Raw genomic sequence first — 9600 nt, forward strand, 5'->3', positions numbered from 1 at the left:
GTCATTAATCAGAAGACTAAGTGATCAGATATTAAAATATCTGAAAGTTATATTAGGAAAATTCTAACTTTGTAATCTGAATATTTTCCTTGGTACCCCGACTTCCTAGTTAATTACAGTTACACAATTAATCATTTTAATCGCGTAATAATAATTAGAGTTATTTGATAAATATGTCTTCAGTTTTAATGATGCCAAAGACACGACAATATTTACACACATTTACACACATTTATCATAAATGTTTTTATTAGCTAGAATTTCAAGTGATGACAATATCACAGACACTATCAAGAATGCAAGATCATCTTGATAGTGTTTATTAAGCATATATTTCCCCAAATTACACAGGCCACTGAAAAATACATTTTACAAATGTTTAAAAATGTAGGTTTTGGAGCTAATCTCTGGCTTGGATTGCAGAATATGTATTATTTTTCAGACATCTGTACTGCCTTATCTTCTGTTATTTGTTTACATTGAGTAGAAACGTCAAATGCTGTTTTAGGCTTGTGATCTTCTCCCTGGTCATCCACCCAGATCTCTCCTGACTTGGCATACTTGATGGCTTTGTTAGCGGTGATGATGAAGGATCTAGGCTGTTCAATTAAATTAACCGCCTTGTAGTTTTTGAAGAGATATCCATTGTCTGTTTTTCCAGTGACAAACATGACCCCGAAGGCAGGGCAGTCGATGTAGTCTCTCGCTGGGATGAATTGGATGGAAACGTCTTTAGTGGAGTCTGCCACTAGCACAGTCAGCGTGGTCAGCTCTGCTTTCCCCATTGAGACCTTGTCTGTGCCTTGATCTAGGTTGGGCAAAATTAAAGATGGCGGTGTTCGCTTTAGCAATCTCACTAGTATAAAGACCTCCTCCATTCCTGCCATTATTGAAAGAGATTGTGATACCTCACATCTCAAAATTGGGTTACTTAATGTTAGATCCCTCACTTCCAAGGCAGTTATAGTCAATGAACTAATCACTGATCATAATCTTGATGTGATTGGCCTGACTGAAACATGGTTTAAGCCTGATGAATTTACTGTGTTAAATGAGGCCTCACCCCCTGGTTACACTAGTGACCATACCCCCCTTGCATCCGGCAAAGGCGGAGGTGTTTCTAACATTTACGATAGCAAATTTCAATTTACAAAAAAAAACAATGACGTGATCGTCTTTTGAGCTTCTAGTCATGAAATCTATGCAGCCTACTCAATCACTTTGTATAGCTACTGTTTACAGGCCTCCTGGGCCATATGCAGTGTTCCTCACTGAGTTCCCTGAATTCCTATCGGACCTTGTAGTCATAGCAGATAATATTCTAATTTTTGGTGACTTTAACATTCACATGGAAAAGTCCACAGACCCACTCCAAAAGGCTTTCGGAGCCATCATCGACTCAGTGGGTTTTGTCCAACATGTCTCTGGACCTACTCACTGCCACAGTCATACTCTGGACCTAGTTTTGTCCCATGGAATAAATGTTGTGGATCTTAATGTTTTTCCTCATAATCCTGGATTATCGGACAACCATTTTATTGCGTTTGCAATTGCAACAAATAATCTGCTCAGACCCCAACCAAGGAGCATTAAAAGTCGCGCTATAAATTCTCAGACAACCCAAAGATTCCTTGATGCCCTTCCAGACTCCCTCTTCCTACCCAAGGACGTCAGAGGACAAAAATCAGTTAACCACCTAACCGAGGAACTCAATTTAACCTTGCGCAATACCCTAGATGCAGTTGCACCCCTAAAAACAAAAAACATCTGTCATAAGAAACTAGCTCCCTGGTATACAGAAAATACACGAGCTCTGAAGCAAGCTTCCAGAAAATTGGAACGGAAATGGCGCCACACCAAACTGGAAGTCTTCCGACTAGCTTGGAAAGACAGTACCGTGCAGTATCGAAGAGCCCTCACTGCTGCTCGATCATCCTATTTTTCCAACTTAATTGAGGAAAATAAGAACAACCCGAAATTTATTTTTGATACTGTCGCAAAGCTAACTAAAAAGCAGCATTCGCAAATGGAGGATGGCTTTCACTTCAGCAGTAATACATTTATGAACTTCTTTGAGGAAAAGATCATGATCATTAGAAAGCAAATTACAGACTCCTCTTTAAATCTGCGTATTCCTCCAAAGCTCTATTGTCCTGAGTCTGCACAACTCTGCCAGGACCTAGGATCAAGGGAGATACTAAAGTGTTTTAGTACTATATCTCTTGACACAATGATGAAAATAATCATGGCCTCTAAACCCTCAAGCTGCATACTGGACCCTATTCCAACTAAACTACTGAAAGAGCTGCTTCCTGTGCTTAGCCCTCCTATGTTGAACATAATAAATGGCTCTCTATCCACTGGATGTGTACCAAGCTCACTAAAAGTGTCAGTAATAAAGCCTCTCTTGAAAAAGCTGAATCTTGACCCAGAAATTATAAAAAACTATCGGCCTATATCGAATCTTCCATTCCTCTCAAACATTTTTGAAAAAGCTGTTGCGCAGCAACTCACTGCCTTCCTGAAGACAAACAATGTGTACGAAACGCTTCAGTCTGGTTTTAGACCCCATCATAGCACTGAGACTGCACTTGTGAAGGTGGTAAATGACCTTTTAATGACGTCAGACCGAGGCTCTGCATCTGTCCTCGTGCTCCTAGATCTTAGTGCCGCTTTTGATACCATCGATCACCACATTCTTTTGGAGAGATTGGAAACCCAAATTGGTCTACATGGACAAGTTCTGGCCTGGTTTAGATCTTATCTGTCGGAAAGATATCAGTTTGTCTCTGTGAATGGTTTGTCCTCTGACAAATCAATTGTAAATTTCGGTGTTCACTATTGTTTTCACTATATATTTTACCTCTTGGGGATGTCATTCGAAAACATAATGTTAAATTTCACTGCTATGCGGATGACACACAGCTGTACATTTCAATGAAACATGGTGAAGCCCCAAAATTGCCCTCGCTAGAAGCCTGTGTTTCAGATATAAAGAAGTGGATGGCTGCAAACTTTCTACTTTTAAACTCGGACAAAACAGAGATGCTTGTTCTAGGTCCCAAGAAACAAAGAGATCTTCTGTTGATTCTGACAATTAATCTGGATGGTTGTACAGTTGTCTCAAATAGAACTGTGAAGGACCTCGGCGTTACTCTGGACCCTGATCTCTCTTTTGAAGAACATATCAAGACTGTTTCAAGGACAGCTTTTTTCCATCTACGTAACATTGCAAAAATCAGAAACTTTCTGTCCAAAAATGATGCAGAAAAATTAATCCATGCTTTTGTTACTTCTAGGCTGGACTACTGCAATGCTCTACTTTCCGGCTACCCGGATAAAGCACTAAACAAACTTCAGTTAGTGCTAAATACGGCTGCTAGAATCCTGATTAGAACCAAAAAATTTGATCATATTACTCCAGTGCTAGCCTCCCTACACTGGCTTCCTGTTAAGGCAAGGGCTGATTTCAAGGTTTTACTGCTAACCTACAAAGCATTACATGGGCTTGCTCCTACCTATCTTTCCGATTTGGTCCTGCCGTACATACCTACACGTACGCTACGGTCACAAGACGCAGGCCTCCTAATTGTCCCTAGAATTTCTAAGCAAATGGCTGGAGGTAGGGCTTTCTCCTATAGAGCTCCATTTTTATGGAATGGTCTGCCTACCCATGTGAGAGACGCAGACTCAGTCTCAACCTTTAAGTCTTTACTGAAGACTTATCTCATCAGTAGGTCCTATGATTAAGTATAGTGTGGCCCAGGAGTGTGAAGGTGAACAGAAAGGCTGAAGCAACGACCCGCACTTGCTGTCTCTGCCTTGCCGGTTCCCCTCTCTCAACTGGGATTCTCTGCCTCTAACCCTATTACAGGGGCTGAGTCACTGGCTTACTGGTGTTCTTCCATGCCGTCCATGGGAGGGGTGCGTCACTTGAGTGGGTTGAGTCACTGACGTGGTCTTCCTGTCTGGGTTGGCGCCCCCCCCCTTGGGTTGTGCTGTGGCGGAGATCTTTGTGGGCTATACTCGGCCTTGTCTTAGGACGGTAAGTTGGTGGTTGGAGACATCCCTCTAGTGGTGTGGGGGCTGTGCTTTGGCAAAGTGGGCGGGGTTATATCCTGCCTGTTTGGCCCTGTCCGGGGGTATCATCGGATGGGGCCACAGTGTCTTCTGATCCCTCCTGTCTCAGCCTCCAGTATTTATGCTGCAGTAGTTTATGTGTCGGGGGGCTAGGGTCAGTCTGTTACATCTGGAGTATTTCTCTTGTCTTATCCGGTGTCCTGTGTGAATTTAAATATGCTCTCTCTAATTCTCTCTTTCTTTCTTTCTCTCGGAGGACCTGAGCCCTAGGACCATGCCTCAGGACTACCTGGCATGATGACTCCTTGCTGTCCCCAGTCCACCTGGCCATGCTGCTGCTCCAGTTTCAACTGTTCTGCCTGCGGCTATGGAACCCTGACCTGTTCACCGGACGTGCTTGTTGCACCCTCGACAACTACTATGATTATTATTATTTGACCATGCTGGTCATTTATGAACATTTTAACATCTTGACCATGTTCTGTTATAATATCCACCCGGCACAGCCAGAAGAGGACTGGCCACCCCTCATAGCCTGGTTCCTCTCTAGGTTTCTTCCTAGGTTTTGGCCTTTCTAGGGAGTTTTTCCTAGGGAGTTTTTCCTAGCCACCGTGCTTCTTTCACATGCATTGCTTGCTGTTTGGGGTTTTAGGCTGGGTTTCTGTACAGCACTTTGAGATATCAGCTGATGTACGAAGGGCTATATAAATACATTTGATTTGATTTGATTTACTGCAAGTGAAGTTCAACGTTGACGCTGTTGTAGCTCTGGCATGGATGTCCATGAGCCCTACACGGACTTCTCCACAAATCTTAATAATGGTGTCTTGGAGTTCCAACTTTGACTTTTTACAGAAAATCTTAATGTTGTCGTCTGTTGCATTGGCAATGTGGGTACCTGTATTTCCCATTGCTGCAGCTGTGAGAAACAGAATAATTATTTGATAAACAGTACACTAACAAAAATGTGATTGTTGTGATCTGTGAACTGACACTTTTAAACCACTGTAATCAAGTATTCAAGTGTAAAAATCAGATATACATAGAGAGGGAGAATGGGACAGAGAAGATGAATAAAGATAACACATCTGGGTGAATTGGACAATTAGAAGAAGACTACTCACCTGGTTGGATTCAAAATCATATGATGAACTGAAGAGGGGTTTCAGAGTGTGGCTCAGGAGCAATACCTCTATCTAGACACATCACTGGGTTTATATACAGCGGGGGAAAAAAGTATTTGATCCCCTGCTGATTTTGAACGTTTGCCCACTTACAAAGAAATGATCAGTCTATAATAGTAGGTTTATTTGAACAGTGAGAGACAGAATAACAACAAAAAAATCCAGAAATGGCAAAAATGTTATAAAATGATTTGCATTTTAATGAGGGAAATAAGTATTTGACCCCTCTGCAAAACATGACTTAGTACTTGGTGGCAAAACCCTTGTTGGCAATCACAGAGATCAGACGTTTCTTGTAGTTGGCCACCAAGTTTGCACACAGTTTTGCACACAAAACTCAGGTAGAGGTGCAGGACAGGACAGCCTTCTGTGGGTTGACATAATTTATACAGAAGCTGTCTCCTAGAGAAACTGGGGGAAAGAAGGGAGGCTGGTTAACATGACAAACAATGAAATGCATCTATTAAAGATTTAAACAACAATGCAGAACATACTACTTTCTGAATAAGGTCATGGTTACCTTGGCGAACCTCCACATTGGCACTCTGCCTTGACAATTGACTTTCCTGAGAGGGGAGGAATAAATTATCATCAGAACTGAATCCAAAGTGGTCAATCAAAGATTAGACAAGTAGATTTTTTTCCCTAAGACTAGACAAAGCAGAAACAAACCTTGATGAATTCCAACAAATCGGCTGTATTTCTCTCTCTTGACAGCAGACAGAGATGAAAGCAATGTTAGAAAATAAGACATACAGTGGGGGAAAAAAGTATTTGATCCCCTGCTGATTTTGTACGTTTGCCCACTTACAAAGAAATTATCAGTCTATCATTTTAATAGTAGGTTTATTTGAACAGTGAGAGACAGAATAACAACAGAAAAATTCAGAAAAACGCATGTCAAAAATGTTATAAAATGACCAACAGAAAAGGAAAAAGGGATCGGTGGCAGCTAGTAGGCCTGTGACGACGACCGCCGAGCGCCACCCGAACAGGGAGAGGAGTCACCCTCGGCAGGAGTCGTGACAATTTCTGACATGCATTTTTCTGGATATTTCTGTTGTTATTCTGTCTCTCACTGTTCAAATAAACCTACCATTAAAATTATAGACTGATCCTTTCTTTGTCAGTGGGCAAACGTACAAAATCAGCAGGGGATCAAATACTTTTTTCCCCTCACTGTAGATCACATTCTTCCTCTTTTACTCTTTCTATCAGATTCTTGAGAACAAGAAGTCTTGTCATGTCCTGATAAGGATTAAATCATCTCCTGTTCTTCATTATCATTTGACTCTGTGATGAAAAACAAGTTGTTGCCAAAGTTTCAGAACTTGACTGCTGTACATTAGTGTTACATATTCAATCTAACTGTCATCAGTTGTTGTTACCTGTATGGGGTGGTCCATTTGAGATAAAACATACATTTGGAAGTGGAAATCACTTTATATTATAAGATGTGAGTGCAATTTGACATTTATCTCAGTTGAATGTGTTTATGACAACTGGGTAGTTATTTTCAGTTGTGTGGCAGTTGGGCAGTGACTTTTTTTTCCCAAGTGACTGAATTTCTTGCTTGAAGAAAGTTAAATTAAAAAAAAGAATTGCGGGGGGGGATTCATAGTAAATTAAGTAGAGAGGAGATTCAGCAACACTTGGAGGACAATGGAATTAAATACAAAAATTGCCAAAAGTAGTACCAAAAGTATTGCCAAATGTAGAACCAACCATTGACCCTTCCCTCATATACATTAAGAAAATACTTCCTACCCATAATTGACTATAATGTATTGTAGTCACAGCCAAAATTATTGCCACCCTTGATAAAGATAAGAAAAAAATACTATAAAATAGATAATACAAGTACTGATCTATACACAAAGACAATATACACTTGGGTCCTTTACCAGGCAAGTTTATCACTGTTCCAGTGGTTTTAATTGTTACCATAGTAGTGGTAAGTGGTATATGTCTCTTTAAATTTTCGGAGTTCTTTGCTTTTCCCCATGGTGATGGATGACAAATGGATTTGACATGTGTTACCTCATTTTTATACCCCATTGAAACAGATAGCCATGAAAGGCCACAATACAGTTCCTTAAACTGAGATTCATTTTAAAAAGTAGAATGTTAATGCAGATTACATTTTTGTTAATTGTATTTATAAGAATCGTTAGGGTTGACAAATAATTTTAACACCTATCTGTTTTTTTGCATGTTAAATAAAGCATTTCTCTGAGCAATTGTTACACTATAAAATAATAGAATTTCCACACAACAAAATTGCATACAAAACGACTGCTCAGTTTTTTTGCTCTTCTTTATCATGGGTGCCAATAATTTCAGATGTGACTGTATGTATGCATGCTGCTATCTCCACATTATGTGTTCAATCTTGATGTAGTTTATCATGTGCTCTTTTATTGCTAATGCTAAGTGTCTCACCCACCATTGTGTCAAACACCAGAGTATAGGCTAGACCTCACAAAACCAGAAGAAGTTTACAGCACTGGTATCTGGCCATTCATCAGAAACTTCCACCATACCACCCTTCCTTATAAAATTTTGCATTTCGTTCACGGAATTGGCTACTTTCAAAATCTCATATCCATGCACAGACATTGGAAAACCAGTTTTGTTTTTACGGGCTATGGTCCTGGGGTTTGAGAAGTGAAAAATGATTCTTTAGTTGTTCATTTTCTTGAATTCTAAAGGTACAACCTAGATTCGAGCCAATGTCTTCAGAACTGATGGCTACCGTTTTATGGACTCCTAACCAATTGTGCTATTGTGTGTGTTTTTTTTGTGTTATTTGTAACTTATTTTGTACATAATGTTTCTGCCACTGTCTCTTATGACCAAAAAGAGCTTCTGGATATCAGGACAGCGATTACTCACCTCGTACTGGACAAAGATTTTTTCTTTAACGAGTCGGACGCGAAGGATTTGCTTCAGACACCCGACAAGGCCCAAATCCCCGTCATTCGCATGAGAAAGAGACAGAGATATCGGTGACGTAGGTCGGGGTGCCTTGTAAGGATCCGACGGCGAATGGGTAATCTGCCTCTACCATCAGTCCTATTAGCCAACGTACAATCATTGGATAATGAAATAGACGAGCTACGATCACGAATATCCTACCAACGGGACATTAAAAACTGTAATATCTTATGTTTCACCGAGTCGTGGCTGAACGACGACATGGATGACATACAACTGGCGGGGTTTACGATGCATCGGCAAGATAGAACAGCTGCTTCCAGTAAGACAAGGGGTGGCGGTCTGTGTATATTTGTAAACAACAGCTGGTGCACAAAATCTAATAAATAGGAAGTATCTCATGATAAGCTGTAGACCACACTATTTACCTAGATACTTTTCATCTATATTTTTTGTAGCTGTCTATTTACCCCCACAAATCGATGCTGTCACTAAGACTGCACTCAATGAGCTGTATAAGGCCACAAGCAAACAAGAAAACGTTCATCCAGAGGCGGCACTCCAAGTGCCCGGGGACTTAAATGCAGGGAAACTTAAATCCGTTTTACCTAATTTCTACCAGCATGTTAAATATGCACCCAGAAGAAAAAAAACTCCAGACCACCTTTACTCCACACACAGAGAAGCGTACAAAGCTCTCCCTCGCCCTCCATTTGGCAAATCTGACCATAATTCTATTCTCCTGATTCCTGCTTACAAGCAAAAACTAAAGCAGGAAGCCCCAGTGACTCGTCAATAAATAAGTGGACAGATGATGCAGATGCTAAGCTGCAGGACTGTTTTGCTAGCACAGACTGGAATATGTTCCGGGATTCTTCCGATGGCATTGAGGAGTACACCACATCAGTCACTGGCTTCATCAATAAGTGCATCGATGACGTTGTCCCCACAGTGGCCGTACGTACAATACCCCAACCAGAAGCCATGGATTACAGGCAACATCTACACTGAGCTAAAGGGTAGAGCTGCCGCTTTCAAGGAGCAGGACGCTAACCCGGACCCTTATAAGAAATCCCGCAATGCGCTCAGACGAACCACCAAACCAGCAAAGCATCAATACAGGACTAAGATTGAATTGTACTATACCGGCTCCGACGCTTGTAGGATGTGGCAGGGCTTGCAAACTATTACAGACTAGAAAGAGAAGCACAGCCGTGAGCTACCCAGTTACACGAGCCAACCAGATGAGCTAAATTACTTCTATGCCTGCTTCGAGGCAAGCAACACTGAAGCATGCATGAGAGCATCAGCTGTGCTGGACGACTGTGATCACGCTCTCCGTAGCCAATGTGACTAAGACCTTTAAACAGGTCAACATTCACAAGGCTGCAGGCCAGAC

The 9600-nt window shown here is 41.2% G+C and overlaps 1 long non-coding RNA gene across 1 annotated transcript; it reads right to left on the reverse strand.

Moving 5' to 3' along the window:
• Positions 1-5649: 5649 nt before the first annotated feature.
• LOC115159011 (uncharacterized) lies at positions 5650-5974 on the reverse strand. The gene is made up of 3 exons (XR_003868812.1): positions 5937-5974; positions 5785-5830; positions 5650-5675 (listed from the first exon to the last, which is right to left on the reverse strand). It is a non-coding gene; the product is annotated as an uncharacterized LOC115159011 (long non-coding RNA).
• Positions 5975-9600: the final 3626 nt, after the last annotated feature.

Source organism: Salmo trutta, chromosome 22, assembly GCF_901001165.1.
Source record: "Salmo trutta chromosome 22, fSalTru1.1, whole genome shotgun sequence".
Classification (NCBI taxonomy): domain Eukaryota; kingdom Metazoa; phylum Chordata; class Actinopteri; order Salmoniformes; family Salmonidae; genus Salmo; species Salmo trutta.